We start from the raw sequence: 20181 nt of genomic DNA on the forward strand, positions 1-20181 counted from the left end.
TCCGACTAAAAATGAAAAAAATGAGAGAGAGAGAGAGGAGAGAGAGAGAGAGAGAGAGAGAGAGAGAGAGAGAGAGAGAGAGAGAGAGAGAGCAATTTCTCTTTTTAGTTTACTAACAAGAAACTGCATATACTTTCTACTAAGAATGAAAAAATGAGAGAGAGAGAGAGAGAGAGAGAGAGAGAGATCCCAATTTCTCTCTTCCACTATCCAGAAACTGCATATACTTCCTACTAAAAATGAAAGAGAGAGAGAGAGAGAGAGAGAGAGAGAGAGAGAGAGAGAGATATCTCAATTTCTCTCTTTTACTAACAAGAAACTGCATAATACTTCCGACTAAAAATGAAAAAAAATGAGAGAGAGAGAGAGAGAGAGAGAGAGAGAGAGAGAGAGAGAGAGAGAGAGAGAGAGAGACCAATTTCTCTCTTCCACTAGCCAGAGGCTGCGTATACTTCCCTACTATTTACACGACAAGGGAAGGTAGGACAGAAGCACGGTGGAATTAAAAATATAACAGGAAAGAGAGAGAGAGAGAGAGAGAGAGAGAGAGAGAGAGAGAGAGAGAGAGAGAGAGAGTCACTCTCTTATTTCACTGCCTTATGCTGTCGGTTCACGAGAGAATAGGAAGAAAGAGAATATAAAGGACCAGAAAAGAAGCAAAAAAAAAAAAAAAAAAAAAAATCGAGAGAGAGAGAGAGAGAGAGAGAGAGAGATGGAAATAAATATAACACTCGCGCATACACACACACACACACACACACACACACACACACACACACACACACACACACACCAAGTACCATTCAGGAGAGAACCCAAACGAGCCGTCTCTCCACGCCGGGGGAATTTCCACGGTCTTTGGTATTAGACGGTGACATTTTCATAGCAGCATCAAAACGAAAGCGGAGATGAATGATGCGCGGCTTAGGATCAGAGGAGAGAGAAAGGTGGGGGTGGGGGTGGGGGTGGGGTGGGGTGGGGGTTGAGGTCATGAGGGGTCGGAAGAGGTGACACGGGGCCGGACGTGTCAAAGTCGGCGAAACGTGCTGGGCATGAGGAAAATACCCTCTCAAGTGTATGTCACGAATACATGTGTGTTTTTATTGCTGTTTCTGCTGCTATTCCTGCTGCTGTAACTGCTGCTGCTTTTCTACTGCTGCTGTTGCTGGTTATGCCACTGCTGTTTCTACTGCTGCCACTGCAACTGCTCTTCCTGCAACAGCTGCAGGTGAAGCAGAACAAGAAGAGCCTAATGCCCACACACGTCCATGACACCTTACTGGAAACGAGAGAGAGAGAGAGAGAGAGAGAGAGAGAGAGAGAGAGAGAGAGAGAGAGAGAGAGCCTGACTAGCCAACTGCTCTGTCACAGCTAGTCCTCTTTGCGGGCAGTATTATGAACGTAACTTGCGAGGACGCCGATGAAATTACATTAGCATTTATGCAAATGACGCGCGAATACTACCTGGTGACACCACCACGAGAGGAGGAGGAGGAGGAGGAGGAGTAATGTTAGCGTGGGGGGAAGAGGGGGAGGAAAAGCTGTGAAGGTACAACCAGAATAAAAAGGAGGAGTAAAGAAGAAAATAGGATCTGTAAAAAATAAAAAAAAGAGATATAATGAGTAATAAAAATATTCTATAATTGTATAATAAGAAATCAAATATGATCACTAGAAAGTAACATTCCAGTACATTCATACATTCATCCAATCCTCACATTCAAAACAAACTACTAATAATTCACATTAGTTTCGACTTACTGAATAGTGAAGTGAATACTGATAAGGGTTAAGGAAAACTTGGAATACGCAAAAAGAAAAAAGATTAAATAACTGATGAACAAAAAACACAAACAATGCAAGGAAAGTTAATAAAAATATATAATTTAATGATGAGCAAATGGAAAACCAACCTAATGAACTCGACACAAAAGCCTTCCCATCTCGCAGAAGAAAATATAAAGTTATAAAAAAAATTAATACCAGTACTACACAAATCAAATCCAGGGACTTAATTCAGGCTAATTAAGTGAGATTAAGCTAATGCACCAAAATTACACTAACAGCAAATGAACGACAGGTAACAGAATAAACGACAAATATACCCCTCAAAAAAAAAAAAAATGACATCAACCATCAGATTAAATGCCTTTGGAAGAGCTGCCTAACTTGCGCGCACACGCGGGAACCCAGAGTGAAAGAAACCTCTCGCACGCACTCACACACACACACACACACACACACACACACACACACACACACACACACAGATTTTTCAAATACATGACAATTATATCACAGGCAAATAATATCAGCCAATAGAAATCACTGGGAAGAGCTACTCAGCTCAAACACACGCAAGCAAAACTATGGAGTGAAAGAAAAAAAAAATATTACAATTATACCACAAACACAATGACATCAAACTCGCCCCCCCGGGTGCATTACATATTCACCACCAACAAATTAAACAGCAGGTGGTGGTGGGTGAAGGGGACGGGTGATGGGGGGAGGAGGAGGAGGAGGAGGAGGAGGAGGAGTGGGGAGGGCGAAAGGGTCCAGCTCCGTCAGATGCAGGAAAGGGATATAAAGGTTAAGGGGTCAACAACAAAGCATTAACTCTCTCTCTCTCTCTCTCTCTCTCTCTCTCTCTCTCTCTCTTCCACCCACGACAAGACCGCCACATACATACACATATCTCAGGATATCCGTCAACCTCATGTTTGATGTAACCCTTTCTCTCTCCCTACATATACATATATATACATAATACATATATATATATAAATATATATATATACATATATATATATATATATATATATTATATATATAAAAATAAAATATATATATATATATATATATATATATATATATATATATATATATAATTCTTAGATTTTATCTATTATTTTTTATTTAAAATGTTTGATTGCATTTAAATACCATTTGAAGAGGTTTAAACAGACATGCATCTATATATATATATATATATATATATATATATATATATATATATATATATATATATATATAGATGCATGTCTAATGGTAATTAAATGCAATCACCCATTTTAAATAAAAACAGTAGGTAAAATCTGAGAATGATAAGTAAGAACTAAGAAAAATAGCTCCCAATTGAAACCAATTGAATACACAGCTTTCATTCGGACTCAGTTTGCTACTAATACACACGACAAGATAAAAAAAAAAACATTTACGGACCAGCAATTCCTCCCATATAACGTCACAGTTTTTTTTCTTTACTCTTCATCTCTGGAACGGGCAGACATGGGATCCTTCTCCAAGAGGCTTTCGCATTAACATAAAATAATAATTTCTTACAAATGATCTACTACGGCACGAAGCATATACCACTAACTGGCGAGTTCCTTCACAAAGAACTAAGATGCTATAATTAATTGCGCGGCGGATATGTTAAAGTTGCCACCACTTACAAATCAGTTAATAAAATTTCTGGATGAATTTACTTCGAAAAAAAAAAAACAAGAAACATTATGAGAGAGATTTACTGGTGAGGGTACTTGTGTCACAATTATTATTATTATTATTATTATTATTATTATTATTATTATTATTATTCAGAAGACAGACCCGATTCTTATGAAACAAGCCCACCAAAGGGTCTATTGATCTGAAATTCAAGCTTCCAAAGAATATTACTATCATTATTATTATTATTATTATTATTATTATTATTATTATTATTCAGAAGACAAAACCGATTCTTATGGAACAAGCCCACAACAGGGGCCACTCACTTGAAATTCAAGCTTCCAAAGATTATTATTATTATTATTATTATTATTATTACTATTATTATTATTACTATTATTATTATTCAGAAGACAAAACCGATTCTTATGGAACAAGCCCACCAAAGGGGCCACTCACTTGAAATTCAAGCTTCCAAAGAATATGGTGCTTCTTAGGAAGTACGATAAATTAATAAATAAACAAAAACATATTAAAATGCACGGATACTAGCATTAGGGTTACTGACGCTATTCGGTACCAACAATCTGAAAGAAATCAAATTCACGATCAAAGCGGTTAATAAACCATCCAGAAAACCCGATAAATTAGTCTCCTCGATCAATCAGATTGTACCGCTAAATCAGTGCCGAATTCCTCTTCGAAGAAGGTTGGCTAGAGGGTGGGTACCCTCCCCAAACCCGGCCCCCCAAGAGGAAACGTACTCTCGGGTTCCCGCTACTGGGACATTTGACCCAGTTAAAGGCCGGGAGGTCAAGAGAACCCTAAAAGTAATCGCAAAATGGCCGGGGTTGCCCAGCAATCAAAAGTCCATTCGTCATACAGGCGTGGCCGGTTCTCTGACGGCGAAAAAAAAAAAAAAAAAAAAAAAAAGCAGTCTTCCATTTTGTTGGCACCTTCCGGTACCTCCACGGGAGGTCTCGTGATTTCCAGCTTCTTTTGGTTACCATGGGAGCTGCCAAGTCTACCTACCCCTTTTCCTCATTTGAGAGAGAGAGAGAGAGAGAGAGAGAGAGAGAGAGAGAGAGAGCTGCCAAGTCTACCTACCCTTTTCCTCATTTGAGAGAGAGAGAGAGAGATAGCTGCAAAGTCTACCTACCCCTTTTCCTCATTTGAGAGAGAGAGAGAGAGAGAGAGAGAGAGAGAGAGCTGCCAAGTCTACCTACCCTTTTCCTCATTTGAGAGAGAGAGAGAGATAGCTGCAAAGTCTACCTACCCCTTTTCCTCATTTGAGAGAGAGAGAGAGAGCTGCCAAGTCTACCTACCCTTTTTCCTCATTTGAGTGAGAGAGAGAGAGAGAGAGAGAGAGAGAGAGAGATAGCTGCAAAGTCTACCTACCCCTTTTCCTCATTTGAGAGAGAGAGAGAGAGAGAGAGAGAGAGAGAGAGAGAGAGAGAGAGAGAGAGAGAGAGATAGCTGCAAAGTCTACCTACCCTTTTCCTCATTTGAGAGAGAGAGAGAGATAGCTGCAAAGTCTACCTACCCCTTTTCCTCATTTGAGAGAGAGAGAGAGCTGCCAAGTCTACCTACCCTTTTTCCTCATTTGAGTGAGAGAGAGAGAGAGAGAGAGAGAGAGAGAGAGATAGCTGCAAAGTCTACCTACCCCTTTTCCTCATTTGAGAGAGAGAGAGAGAGAGAGAGAGAGAGAGAGAGAGAGAGAGAGAGAGAGAGAGAGAGAGAGATAGCTGCAAAGTCTACCTACCCTTTCCTCATTTGAGAGAGAGAGAGAGAGATAGCTGCAAAGTCTACCTACCCCCTTTTCCTCATTTGAGAGAGAGAGAGCTGCCAAGTCTACCTACCCTTTTCCTCATTTGAGTGAGAGAGAGAGAGAGAGAGAGAGAGAGAGAGAGAGAGAGAGAGAGCTGCCAAGTCTACCTACCCTTTTTCCTCATGAGAGAGAGAGAGAGAGCGCTAATACTTCCAAGGAACCTGACACTCGCGACCTTGGGACTTAAAATTTACTAGCTAACATATATTACAATTTTCATCAATAAGTACGAGGCGACCTGGAAAGCAGCCAAAACTAAAGAATAGAGTCCAGGGAACTTTACCGACATTATGCAGCTTTCCATGATTTTTTTTAACTATTTCTCTTTCTGTATTTATCTTATTTGAGACTTAATGTGGATGGATTAAGTAAGAAAGATCAGGGTTTCAGCTCTCACGAAGAAAAACTTTAGAGAAAAATCAAGACAATACCAGAGGAACCCAATTACATTTTTAGACCCGGATCAAAATCTGATTTGATCGATTCAGTATTTGGAGAGCTACACAGGTCGTTAAACAATGTCAGGAAAACCAATATTAATTTTGAAATAAATTAAGTGCTGAGAGCAGTAATTGAAAGAACTCTTCATTGATTCGTCCTGGCTTAGGAATTCCCAAACAAAAGTAACATGTCTTCCATTTCAATTACAGATCTATGGTTTCCTTTGCTTCTGCTTTCCTTTTTACCTTCGAAACTGGAATCAAGTCGTTTTTACCTTCAAAATTGGAATCAAGTCGTTTTTACCTTCAAAATTGGAATCAAGTCGTTTTTACCTTCAAAACTGGAATCAAGTCGTTTTTACCTTCAAAATTGGAATCAAGTCGTTTTTACCTTCAAAACTGGAATCAAGTCGTTTTTACCTTCAAAATCGGAATCAAGTCTTTTTACCTTCAAAATTGGAATCAAGTCGTTTTTACCTTCAAAATTGGAATCAAGTCGTTTTTACATTTAAAACTGAAATCAAGAAATTTTTACCTTCAAAACTGGAATCAAGTCGTTTTTACCTTCAAAATTGGAATCAGGCCGTTTTTACCTTTAAAAACGACTTGATTCCAATTTTGAAGGTAAAAACTTTATTCCAGTTTTGAAGGTAAAAACGACTTGATTCCAATTTTGAAGATAAAAACGACTTGATTCCAATTTTGAAGGTAAAAACGACCTTCAAAATTGGAATCAAGTCGTTTTTACCCTCATGATTCCAACGACTTGATTCCAATTTTGAAGGTAAAAACGACTTTATTGATTCCAATTTTGAAGGTAAAAACGACCTTCAAAATTGGAATCAAGTCGTTTTTACCTTCAAAACTGGAATCAAGTCGTTTTTACATTTAAAACTGGAATCAAGAAATTTTTACCTTCAAAACTGGATCCAGGTAATTTTTACCCTGAAAGCTGGAATCAAGTCTTTTTACCTTCCAAACTAGAATCAAGTCATTTTTATCTTCCAAACTGGTATCAAGTCTTTTTTACCTTCAAAACTGGAACCAAGTAATTTTTACCTTCAAAACTGGAATCAAGTAATTTTTACCTTCAAAACTGGAATAAAATTATTTTTACCTTCAAAACTGGAATCAAGTCATTTTTACCTTCAAAACTGGAATAAAATTATTTTTACCTTCAAAACTGGAATCAAGTAATTTTTACCTTCAAAACTGGAATAAAATTATTTTTACCTTCAAAACTGGAATCAAGTCATTTTTACCTTCAAAACTGGTATCAAGTTATTTTTACCTTCAAAACTGGAATCAAGTCATTTTTACCTTCAAAACTGGTATCAAGTTATTTTTACCTTCAAAACTGGAATAAGGTCACTTTTACCTTCAAAACTGGAATAAAGTCATTTATACCTTTACAGCTGGAATCAAGTCATTTTTACCTTCAAAACTGGCCTCATAAAAGGGATTCTTCCTTCAATCACCTCATTTACGTTACGCCCAACCATAAATTAATTACAGCCTCATTTGTAGTCCAATTATTTTATTTAACATTTTCCAGTTTCCTACAGATTAGCGTATTTCAAAGTGAGCAAGTTGCAGGCTGAATTGTCTATTTTACTTTCAGAAGTCTGCTCTAACTCATTATGTTTTCCATCACCAAAGCTGTATAATGATTCATCTACTTTGCTTTCTTAAGATCAACATTCTCTGTATTCTTCCCAAACTTTGATCCAAAGAATGTCCCTCTCTTGTCCTGAACGGTTTCTGTGAAGTTCGCTCGACACGGTTTATCTTTTTTGTAGATCCCAAGATACTCCTGTTTTCATTTCAAAGCCGCTTTTTCCATCAGGGAACTGAATCAACACTCACGTGGCTCCATCTACTCACCTTGAATCCCTCTTTCCGTAACATACAGTACACGTCACTTGCTTGTTTCCCAGACTACTTACAGTACGTGGCGCTTTACCCTTGAATGCCTTCACTTTTTCAAATGTCATACGCGTAAATCTATACAAACTATACCCAAACATTCAAAGACACCATACCTACTAAAAAAAACCGACGAAAAAAAGTGCAGAGACCTAAAAGAAAAAAAAAACTATCAAAGCGAGGAAAAAATGAAAGAAAAACAACACTTTCCAAAAAACACTTTCCGGAAGGGCCCGAAGAGAAGGAAATTCATGAGACGAGGAGATATCAATTTTGAAAGTGAGGTTGAGGAGTAGGGAATAGGGGGAGGGGGTTTGGGGGTGTGAGGGAAGACACAGGGGTGTGTGTTTGTGTGTGTGTGAGAGAGAGAGAGAGAGAGAGAGAGAGAGAGAGAGAGAGAGAGAGAGAGAGAGAGAGAGAGAGAGAGAGAGGAGACAAAATGGGAGGGAGGGAGGCAGGGAGAAGAATGGAAATAGGAGAAAGGTAAGAGATGAGAGGGGTGAGGAAAAGAGGAGAAGGAAAGAACGCAGGGCGGGACACCAGAGAGAGAGAGAGAGAGAGAGAGAGAGAGAGAGAGAGAGAGGGAGGAGACGATGGGCGTGGGAGGTAAGGAGATAAATTTCTCACATCACTGGGAAGGGGGCGGGGGCGCGATGGATCTTAAATTTTCCTCATCAGGAAAACATCTTTCCTCCAATATCATGGATCATGAGGGGAAAGCGATGGAGAAAAGTCATCGTCATGGGAAGACCACCAGGTGAGGCCGTTCTCGGGAGGGAAAATATTTTTGCCTTAAATGTTATTTTTTTTTTTTTCAAACCGTTTCCCCTTATTTTTTCCCTCCCGACTGCAGGATTCATATTTTGGTTCACTTCACAAGTTTTATTTTTTTGTAATATTACATTTATATTACAGAAACTAGTATTTTTATTTGTGCATTTACACTGTTATGTACATAAATACACACACACACATACATACATATATATATATATATATATATATATATATATATATATATATAATATATATATATATGTGTGTGTGTGTATATATATATATATATATAAAATGTGTGTAATTTACATAAAAGTTTTTATATTTGTTTACTTACCATCAGTTTATATATATATATATATATATATATATATATATATATATATATATATATATATATAACATATATAATATATATATATATATATATATATATATATATACATAAACTGATAATAAGTAAACAAATATAAAAACTTCCTAATGTAAATTACACACATTTTTTTTACATTATATGTATATGTATATGTACTGTATATGTATATCTTAAGAATAATAAATATTTTGTCAGAGGGGATATAAACAAAGAAATGTGACAATAATGAATAAACAAGTAAAAAATGCGCCGAAGTTTCTTCGGCGCAATCGAGTTTCCTGTACAGCGTACAATCACGGCCACCGAAAATAGATCAATCTTTCGGTGGTCTCGGTATAATGCTGTATGAGCCGCGGCCAATGAAACTTTAACCACGGCCCGGTGGTGACCTGTCCTATATCGTCGCCAGAGGCACGGTTATGGCTAACTTTAACTTTAAATAGAATAAAAACTACTGAGGCTAGAGGGCTGCAATTTGGTATGGTTGACGATTGGAGGGTGGATGACCAACACACCAATTTGCAGCCCTCTAGCCTCAGTAGTCTTTAAGATCTGAGGGCGGACAGAAAAAGCTCGGACGGACAGACAAAGCCGGCGCAACAGTTTTCTTTTACAGAAAACTAAAAACTGGGAATCTTGGTGGAAGCTTACACTGGTAATACAGGAACTGTGCAAAGATAAACGAAAATAATAAAAAATAATGCACCAGCAATGGAGATAATCCGATAGATAAACAAAAACGTGTAACAAGTTTTAAACAGAAACAAGTTCTACCTGGAACCAAAAATATTTAACATTACAACATCCACACAAAAAAGAGAGGAAAAATATCATCGATAAAGGCACAAGACCATTAAAAAAAAAACCTCATAGCACAAGGAAAATAAAATGGAAGGTATTAAGAGCACATACATAATCTACCTGTAAATATGTACAATAAACAATGTACATTTACTTAAGCATTTACAAACAAACCCGAACAACACTGAAATCTGATGACATAAAAGTACTAATTGTCTCCCCAACCGTTTTCCTTCCCCCCTGTTTACTCCGGAAAGCAGGCACCCTAGCTATGCCCGCGGGAAGAGAACCCTCCAAGGGCCCCCTCTGCCAGATAGGGGCCCCTTGCTTCCTCCTCCAATCCCCGAAGGATTGCCGAAAGGGGGCCCTTGCTTCCTCCTCCAGTCCCCGGAGGATTGCCTCTAATAACCAAAATTAATTTACTCTAACATTGAGGAAAGACAAATGACAGAGCTCTACTTCTTGCATTTCCTTGAAGGCAAGGGTTCTGCCCAACAATGGGTCCTAAGTCCATTTTGGCTCTCTTGACCCCAGAGACTGTGAGTTAGCTTCAGTGTCTAGGAGGTGATGGGAAAGATGATGGGATGAATCCACGTCATCAAGGAATCCCAGGAAATAGGAGCCTGTAGCTGTGTATCCTTTTAGTTTTCTGTAAAAGAAAACTATTGAGATGGCTATTTGTCAGTCCGTCCGCACTTTCTCTGTCCGCCCTCAGATCTTAAAGACTGCTGAGGCTAGAGGGCTGCAAATTGGTATGTTGATCATCCAGCCTCCAATCATGAAACGTACCAAATCGCAGCCCTCTAGCCTCCTCGGTACTTCCTGCAAAAGCATTGGGGCTGAGGGTATCTCAAGGTTTGGGGAAAGTGATGACGTGTGTCACCTGATTTCAAAAGCATTATCACAAACGCAAAAAGACTTATATACTTGATGTTGTAATAAATAATTTATAGATGTACACAGACGCACACACATATCTATCTATACATGATACATACATACATTATAGATAAACATACACACACGCGCACACACACACACACATATATATATATACTGTATATATATATGTGAAAATCCCCAAACATATTACTATCAAAAAGTTTCTCTCATACATAATGCAATAACCAAACAGTAGGAGTTTGTCCTCATGATACACGGCAGCCAATGTAATGAGAGAGAGAGAGAGAGAGAGAGAGAGAGAGAGAGAGAGAGAGAGAGAGAGAGAGAGAGAGAGAGAGAGAGCGAAAAAAAAAAAACGTTTCCCTGACCGTGACAGAACGCATGTGACCACAAAAATGCTATTCAGTACCTCATGTGATATGATCGTTTCATAAACATCGATAAATATACTGCAAACATGTTCTTACAAATTATCTTACAATATACCGATAGACTGGTCGCATTATATTCGCAGAGAAAACTACGTAGGAGATGATTTGATAATAATCAAATTTCTCACTCTGTCTACTTAAATACAACGATCTGACCACGAGAGAGAGAGAGAGAGAGAGAGAGAGAGAGAGAGAGAGAGAGAGAGAGAGAGAGAGAGAGAGCGCGCAATTAAAAGTAATAAAAGCAGAAGAAAAGATAGCGAGGGGGAAACGACAATGGTCTAATTACTTCTGACGATGGAAAAGAAAGGATTAATTAACCCTGACAAACAGGGGGAAGAGATCCTAGCGTTGGCGGGAAGAGATCCTGAGAGCAAGGGAGGAGATCCTAAAAGCAGGAGAGGGGATCCTACAGTCCTTATGGGGTGGGGAGAGACGAAGGACTCGAAAGCAGAGGAAGGAGATTCTAGCGCTGGAAAAAAAAAAAGAAAAAAAAACTGAAAAAAGGACTTAGGGAGAAAGACAAAACCAATGAGAGCTAAAAATTTTGAGGGCTCTTAGTACCAATCGAGTTTTCTGTACAGCGTATAATGCTGCATGAGCCGCGGCCCTTCAAACTTTCAGCCACGACCCGGTGGTGGCCTGTACTATAGCTTTCCCAGACGCATGATTATGGCTAACTTTAACCCTAAATAAAATCAAAACTACTGAGGCTACAAGGCTGCAATTTTGTGAATGAGAAAGAATGGTAAACCATGTCTGTTCCACCAAGCAAAAATGTGAATGAGAAAGAATGGTAAACCTTCTCTTCAGCCAAACAAAAATCTGAATGAGAGAGAATGGTAAACCATGTCTAGTTAAAAAAAAAAAATCTGAATGAGAAAGAATGGCAAACTATGTCTGTTTCCTCAAAATAAAAATGTGAATGAGATGAGAAAGAATGGTAAACCTTGTCTTTTAGCCAAACAAAGATGTGAAATGAGAAAGAATGGTAAACCATGTGTTTCACCCCCCAAAAAAATGTGAATCAGAAAGAATGTTCAATCTTGTCTGTTTCACCAAACAAAAGTTTGAATGAGAGAATGGAAAACCATGTCTGTTCCACCAAGCAAAAATGTGAATGAGAATAAAAGGTAAACCTTGTCTTCAGCCAAATAAAAATCTGAATGAGACAGAATGGTAAACCATGTCTGATTCAAAAAAACAAATATGTGAATGAGAAAGAATGGTAAACCATGTCTGGTTCACCAAACAAAAATATGAATGAGAAAGAATGGTAAACCATGTCTGTTTTCCCAAAATAAAAATGTGAATGTGAAAGAATGGTAAACCTTGTCTTTAGCCAAACAAAAAATGTGAAATGAGAAAGAATGGTAGACCTTGTCTTTAGCCAAACAAAAATGTGAATGAGAAAGAATGGTAGACCTTGTCTTTAGCCAAACAAAAATGTGAATGAGAAAGAATGGTAGACCTTGTCTTTAGCCAAACAAAAATGTGAATGAGAAAGAATGGTAGACCTTGTCTTTAGCCAAACAAAAATGTGAATGAGAAAGAATGGTAGACCTTGTCTTTAGCCACACAAAAATGTGAATGAGAAAGAATGGTAGACCTTGTCTTTAGCCAAACAAAAATGTGAATGAGAAAGAATGGTAGACCTTGTCTTTAACCACACAAAAATGTGAATGAGAAAGAATGGTAGACCTTGTCTTTAGCCAAACAAAAATGTGAATGAGAAAGAATGGTAGACCTTGTCTTTAGCCAAACAAAAATGTGAATGAGAAAGAATGGTAGACCTTGTCTTTAGCCAAACAAAATGTGAATGAGAAAGAATGGTAGACCTTGTCTTTAGCCAAACAAAAATGTGAATGAGAAAGAATGGTAGACCTTGTCTTTAACCACACAAAAATGTGAATGAGAAAGAATGGTAGACCTTGTCTTTAGCCAAACAAAAATGTGAATGAGAAAGAATGGTAGACCTTGTCTTTAGCCAAACAAAAATGTGAATGAGAAAGAATGGTAGACCTTGTCTTTAGCCAAACAAAAATGTGAATGAGAAAGAATGGTAGACCTTGTCTTTAGCCAAACAAAAATGTGAATGAGAAAGAATGGTAGACCTTGTCTTTAGCCAAACAAAAATGTGAATGAGAAAGAATGGTAGACCTTGTCTTTAGCCACACAAAAATGTGAATGAGAAAGAATGGTAAATCTCTTTAGCCAAACAAAAATGTGAATGAGAAAGAATGGTAGACCTCGTCTTTAGCCAAACAAAAATGTGAATGAGAAAGAATGGTAGACCTTGTCTTTAGCCAAACAAAAATGTGAATGAGAAAGAATGGTAGACCTTGTCTTTAGCCAAACAAAAATGTGAATGAGAAAGAATGGTAGACCTTGTCTTTAGCCACACAAAAATGTGAATGAGAAAGAATGGTAGACCTTTTCTTTAGCCAAACAAAAATGTGAATGAGAAAGAATGGTAGACCTTGTCTTTAGCCAAACAAAAATGTGAATGAGAAAGAATGGTAGACCTTGTCTTTAGCCACACAAAAATGTGAATGAGAAAGAATGGCAGACCTTGTCTTTAGCCAAACAAAAATGTGAATGAGAAAGAATGGTAGACCTTGTCTTTAGCCAGACAAAAATGTGAATGAGAAAGAATGGTAAATCTCTTTAGCCAAACAAAAATATGAATGAGAAAGAATGGTAAACCTTGTCTTTAGCCAAACAAAAATGTGAACGAGAAAGAATGGTAGACCTTGTCTTTAGCCAAACAAAAATGTGAACGAGAAAGAATGGTAGACCTTGTCTTTAGCCAAACAAAAATATGAATGAGAAAGAATGGTAAACCTTGTCTTTAGCCAAACAAAAATGTGAATGAGAAAAAGTAAGTTCAATCCTTCAGTTCCCATAGCAAGGGAGCAGGTAAAAAAAAAAAAAAAAAAAAAAAAAAGAGGTTAGTTTCGACTGTCTGCCCATATTTATTCATCACATTTCGCCTATTGAAATAAAGAAGACCAGGCGTTTAACGAAGCCCGGTTTGCGTTCCATGATCAATTAAAGCGCGATGGAACGCGCGACAAAACACTGCCTCTCACGTTTCTTTCTTTTGTATATGGGCAATCACTCCGGTCGCGTTTTCCATACACACAATCACTGCGGCTCCATCTTTCATTTCCAAACACCTTTTCTGTCATTTTTATACATACGCACACTCCTAGAACTCATACACATACTGTCTCTCTCTCTCTCTCATACATACTCACACAAACACACTTTAAACTTATAAATCTCTCTTTCTCAATTATCACACACAAGCACACCCACGTTCTTTGACATTCACATATAAACAATTTTGGCGTACGTAATCTCTCTCTCTCTCTCTCTCTCTCTCTCTCTCTCTCTCTCTCTCTATATATATATATATATATATATATATATATATATATATATATATATATATATACATATATACACACACAAACACAAATACACACAGATCGCCAATTACTGCAGACCGGCGAGAGGGCACGAGAGCGAAATTACAGATTCGTCCCTCGCTTAGGAGATTAACAAACTGACATTACAGAGGACAAGAGAAAATAAAAAAACAAAAAGAACTGTTCTTAGAGAAATCGTTAAGAGGAAACCGAAGGCGCGGAGATGGTACAAGGTGGGGAGCGCTGGAATGGCTGACTTTGCATGATATTAAAGGTGAAAGTCAAACATGAAACAACTTTGGGATGGTAAGAGGCGACGACGAGGAGGAGGAGGAGGAGGAGGAGGAGGAGGAGGAGGAGGAGGAGGAGGAGGAGGAGGAGGAGGAGGATGACGGGAGGAAGAGGAAGGGGATGGGAGGAGGAGGACGGGAGGAGGAAGGGGATGAGAGGAGGAGGAGGAGGACGGGAGGAGGAAGGGGATGAAAGGAGGAGGAGGAGGAGGAGGAGGGGAGGGAGGAGGAGGAGGAGGGGACGGGAGGAGGAGGAGGAGGAGGAGGAGGAGGAGGAGGAGGAGGAGGAGGGGACAGGGGGAGGAGGAGGGGGGACGGGATGGGGAGGAGGAGGAGGAGGAGGAGGAGGGGACGGGATGGGGAGGAGGAGGAGGAGGAGGGGGGACAGGGGGGGAGGAGGGGGGACGGGATGGGGAGGAGGAGGAGGAGGAGGAGAGGGTGTAGAAGAAGGAGGAGGAGGAGGATGAGGAGGAGGAGGAAGAGAGGGGGAGAAGGAGGAGAAGGGGACGAAAAGAGGAGGAGGAGGAGGAGGAGGAGGAAGAGGAGGAGGAGGAGGAAGAGGAGTTGAGGAGATGGATGACAGGGGACAGGCTGGGGTAGGGAATGCACACCAGCCACGGTGGCAGTAGGACTCTATAACGCGATGGAACGAAAAAGTAAAGAAACTAATCATTCCGGAATGAAATTGGGGTTTAACAGGATTAAACGATAATAAAGAGGCCCAAACGACACTAGATATGCATAAGGTATTAGCTTACACAGTAATAAGAGCTGTCACTGATTGGTCGATTCATTTATGTAAATTGGCTTTGTACCCATTAAGGTCACTGACAACGGAATTATTAAAAAAAAAAAAAAATCTATGCATATAAATGACCACGTCAGCACAGTAATTACACCAAGAGTCAGCCTGTGCTCAAAAAGTGCTCAAAATAAAAAGCAAAAATAAAACAAGTTCACAAAAATCTGCAACAAATTCATCTTGACTTTTTGGCACAAGGAAAACGCAGTGTGAACAGTTACTTAAAATAAGAAGTGAAATACTCCAACACTCGAATGAAAAACGAAATTGTAATAATAAAAATAACATAAAACAAACTCTGGGAAATGCAAGCAAAAATGTTGAAGCAAAACATTCACATGAAAACAAAGAAGTCTGGCTAGAGAGAGAGAGAGAGAGAGAGAGAGAGAGAGAGAGAGAGAGAGAGAGAGAGAGAATCGCATGCTGCAAGACACGTTGCTAACAAAGAACATGACGAGAATAAGAGAACAAAGGAGAAAAGACGGGATGATCATGCATACAAGAAAGAGGGAGAAAATAAGAAAAGGAGATTAACCGCTTTCATTACTCCCAAGTAATGAAACCTTTCACAAATGAAAACTGGAAAGGTGGAACACCAAGGCAGACGGGACAAATAGCTGCTAAATTTAACATCAGTAACAGGCACACACACACACACACACACACACACACACACACATATATATATATATATATATATATATATATATATATATATATATATATATATATATATATATATATATATATATATATATATTATATATATATATATATATATATATATATATATATATATATATATATATATATATATATATATATTGTACACAAGCAAAAAAATAGATAGACAGCCGGGTTAAATTCTAAGTATGAATGGCGGAGATTCCCGAAAGTTGAACGGGAACATTCCATCATCATTCCATTGCTGGAATGTTCTTCTGAATCACAAGCAAAACCTCTCTTAGCAAAACTGAAAGGTGCATTTGCATCATAAACCGGAAAGCTGAACGAAAACGGTTTTCATGAAGACAAAGAACAAGGAACGGACTCGCCCCGGGAGGCAGGATGACAAACTATTCTCCATCGGCAATGAAAGGTCCTCGCTCTGTCAAGCAGCCACCTTTCAGGTAATACGTCAAGACTGAGTGTGAATGATACACAAACCTCCAGAAGCAAAGAGGGGTGGGGGTCGGGGGACTATTAAAATTGTCAAGAAAAAAAAAAAGTATCGAAATTGGACTGTTTTAAATTCTGCAACGCTCCCAAAATACTCTGCCACATTTATTCAATCAGTCGTGACCACCTGCATTCAGTTCCACACACTTGAATTCACTAATACTACGACTAACGGCTCCGTCAAGCATCACTGCTCACGGTGTGCTTGCAATCTATAATGCCTAACACGCCTTGACTCTCGCATAATCTCCGCCTCTCTTCGCAACCATCAGAGCACTCTCCCAAACACCAGTTTCCGCATTCCTATCCTTTCAACACAGGCAGATATCTTCAAATCCTCTTTCCTTTGAAGCGTTACAGCCTCACGGCCTTACACTACAGTAGTGGCTAACGAGTCTGAAGGTTTTATTATTATGGCATCCCAGTGGTCAGCCGTGCGTCTGAACTCTTAACGGCGGGTTGCCAAAGACCAGTGAAATCTTCTCACCCGTTGGCCGCGGGTATAATGTCGAACTTCTCTCGAAATTGATTCTGGATATGAATAACATTTCCATCCTCAATTGCATACCCTCGAGGAGAATGCAGATTACATTTTGTTTAGCGCGGCGCACTGTAGGTGGTGCTGAGGTTCTTTGCTGCGCCCCTTTCCACCAGTTAATTCTTTTTTTTTTTTAATCCGTTCCCTTTAGTTTCTTCCCAGAAACCTGTGATGCTCGTTAACCTTGCCTTGCTTCAAGTTTCACCTATGGTAGACGATGAAAACCTTCGGGTGAGCCTTAAGAGTCTATAAAAACGACACTACTTCATACTATAAAACACACACACACACACACACTATATCCCTGCACTTAATTCTGGATGTAACTAATAGTATACGGTAGATGAACACACATTCAATTACCATAAAGTCTTACACAAGAAGCAATTGTAATTTACTTAAATACTGTCATCTGTCTTTAACGGGACGGGCACACTAGTTAATTACAATCATTAACTGAATTACATCTACCCACGGTACGCAAACTTGCTATGTGTTATAAGCTCCGAAACACTGTATGGAACTCATCAAAAAATTTCAGTGACTACTGACTTTGTAGATAAAGTACTACCGATACGTCAAAAAAATCAACAAACCGCTTGGCCCTACTGGGCTAAAAAGATGGCCTCTAAAACGCGCAGATGATGAGCATTACCCTTTTGTCCTGATGTCACAACTTTACTTCAGAACTACAATGCCTACATCTTCAAAGTCCACGGTGGCCTACTTTTCACTATCGAACTGAACTGAATATAGAATTTAGGCCAATGGCTAGGCGCTGGGACCTGAGGTCATTCAGCGTGAAGCGGAAATTGACAGTAAGAGGTTTGAAAGGTGTAACAGGAGGAAAACCTCAAAGCAGTTGCACTATGGATCAATTGTTAGGAGAGGGTGGAATGTAAGATGGAAGAGAATATGAATGGAGGTACAGTAAAAGGAACGAAAGAGGCTGCAGCTAGGTGCCGAAGGCACTCTGCAAAGAACCTTAAGTAATGCCTACAGAGCACCGCATGAGGTGCACTGACGACACTAACCCCCTACGGGATTTTCACTACCGAAGACCAACACATTTTGACTGAAGGAATGAAACCTTGCTACAACAGCACGTCAATACCCCTGTTTAAATGTCACTATGAATACTTGTAAACAATGCCCCGCCGCCCCCCAAAAAAATAAATGATAATTCTGAGAACCCAGGCAAAGAGCACCACTGCCTTCACTTACGGAAGCAGCCCGCAACTATGTACACTAGCTGAGCAAAGACAATGAATCACAATCAGGTTTTAGAAACTTGCTTAAAAAAAACTTCCAGATATCCGTACACCAAAGAATTCACTGAGATCATTCTACCCATAAAAAAAGAGTTTCTAAACTCCCTCTGAGGAGAAAAGTTTCCTCAGCACAAGAGGAAAGTTGAGAGTCAGAAGTAGAAGAATTTGAAACTCCTGGATGAAAATATCTAAAATATCTATGCATAATCCACACGAAGGGGTACTGACGGGGTGGTAACGACATGGTAACCGCCTACTAAAAGAAATGGAGCAGTTACCACCGAGCAAGTGGGCCGGAGAAGCCATCCCGGGGGCTATATGCGGACGGTGAATATGGAGGGAATATGGAGGGAAAGGAGTGAACTAAGAACCAAAGGAAGAACCAATTAGGAAAGAGAAGAATGAAAAGGAGGGGTTGGGAACAGTTGTTTGCCGGCATTGGAGGAGGAGGAGGAGGAGGAGGAGGAGGAAGAGGAGGAGGAGGAGGAGAGGGGGAGGTCTACAAAGCAGATTTATCGCGGCGTTATTAGCTTCCTAGCAGGCCACCCAGAAAAGGAAAAGTAGGAGGGGAGGAAAGATGGATCGGGGAGGGGAGGGGAAGGGGGAGGGAGGACCATATTTGGGACGGGGAGGTGGACCAGTGTTGGGGGGAGGGAGGGATTATTACTCACTCGCAAAACGACGAAGACGGATAGGAACGTAATATGCTAGAAATAAGAAACGGAAACCAAGCGGAATCCCCAAGGACTCTCTGGCGGAAGGGAGAAACTCAGAGAGAGAGAGAGAGAGAGAGAGAGAGAGAGAGAGAGAGAGAGAGAGAGAGAGAGAGGAGTGGGGAAAACGTAAGAAGTAATGAGACACAAAGAGGACGGAGAGAGAGAGAGAGAGAGAGAGAGAGAGAGAGAGAGAGAGAGAGAGAGAGAGAGAGAGAGAGAGAGAGAAAGAATACTTTTTGCTATTAAATGAGAGAGAGAGAGAGAGAGAGAGAGAGAGAGAGAGAGAGAGAGAGAGAGAGAGAGAGAGAGAGAGAGGTGTAGGAGAAGGACGTAAGAAGGAATGAGATACAGAGAGAACGGGGAGGGGGTATGAGAAGCTGAACTCAGAGAGAGAGAGAGAGAGAGAGAGAGAGAGAGAGAGAGAGAGAGAGAGAGAGAAATACTTTCCCCCATTAAGTCATCACTTAATACTGCTGCATCTTAGCTAAAGGAAGAACCGTACAATGAGGAAGGTCAATTTCCAAAAGTTAACATAAGACAAAAGTAACATGAAAACTTAAAGAAGAGATACAATGACGTAACACCATCCAGAACACAATTTCTAACGCGCAGGTGATATAAAAATTGTAAAGAACATTCACGTCAGGAACCACAAGCGTTAACGTGGCTTACATTGTTCAGGGGGAAAAGTCCGCAATTACCCCTCATGAAGTAGATTTCAGAAACACAGAGGGAAGTAATCGCAGTTACAGTCTCCCTTAACAACGGACCTACTCAGTTTAAGAGGTCAGCTGCTGAAGTGAACGACAGCTTTGCATTCATGCTGTAAAAATGCTGCATCGTGAATGAACCATCTGTAAATAGAACTTTCAGGCATTAAACACTTTATGCATCTACACACTAGGTTCATCAGCAGCGCGTTAAAAACTGCACACAAACTATTGTGCCATTCACTATTTTTATACACACTCGCACGCTTCTGGGATATTCTGCCCTAAAATGGACAACTGCAG

General features: G+C 39.6%; 1 protein-coding gene across 1 annotated transcript in view; it reads right to left on the reverse strand.

Moving 5' to 3' along the window:
- The window catches only part of CASK (peripheral plasma membrane protein CASK), a 1131710-nt gene that overhangs the window by 589250 nt on the left and 522279 nt on the right, over positions 1-20181 (reverse strand). The window lies entirely within an intron of this gene.

Source organism: Macrobrachium rosenbergii, chromosome 37, assembly GCF_040412425.1.
Source record: "Macrobrachium rosenbergii isolate ZJJX-2024 chromosome 37, ASM4041242v1, whole genome shotgun sequence".
In the NCBI taxonomy this organism is placed as follows: Eukaryota; Metazoa; Arthropoda; class Malacostraca; order Decapoda; family Palaemonidae; genus Macrobrachium; species Macrobrachium rosenbergii.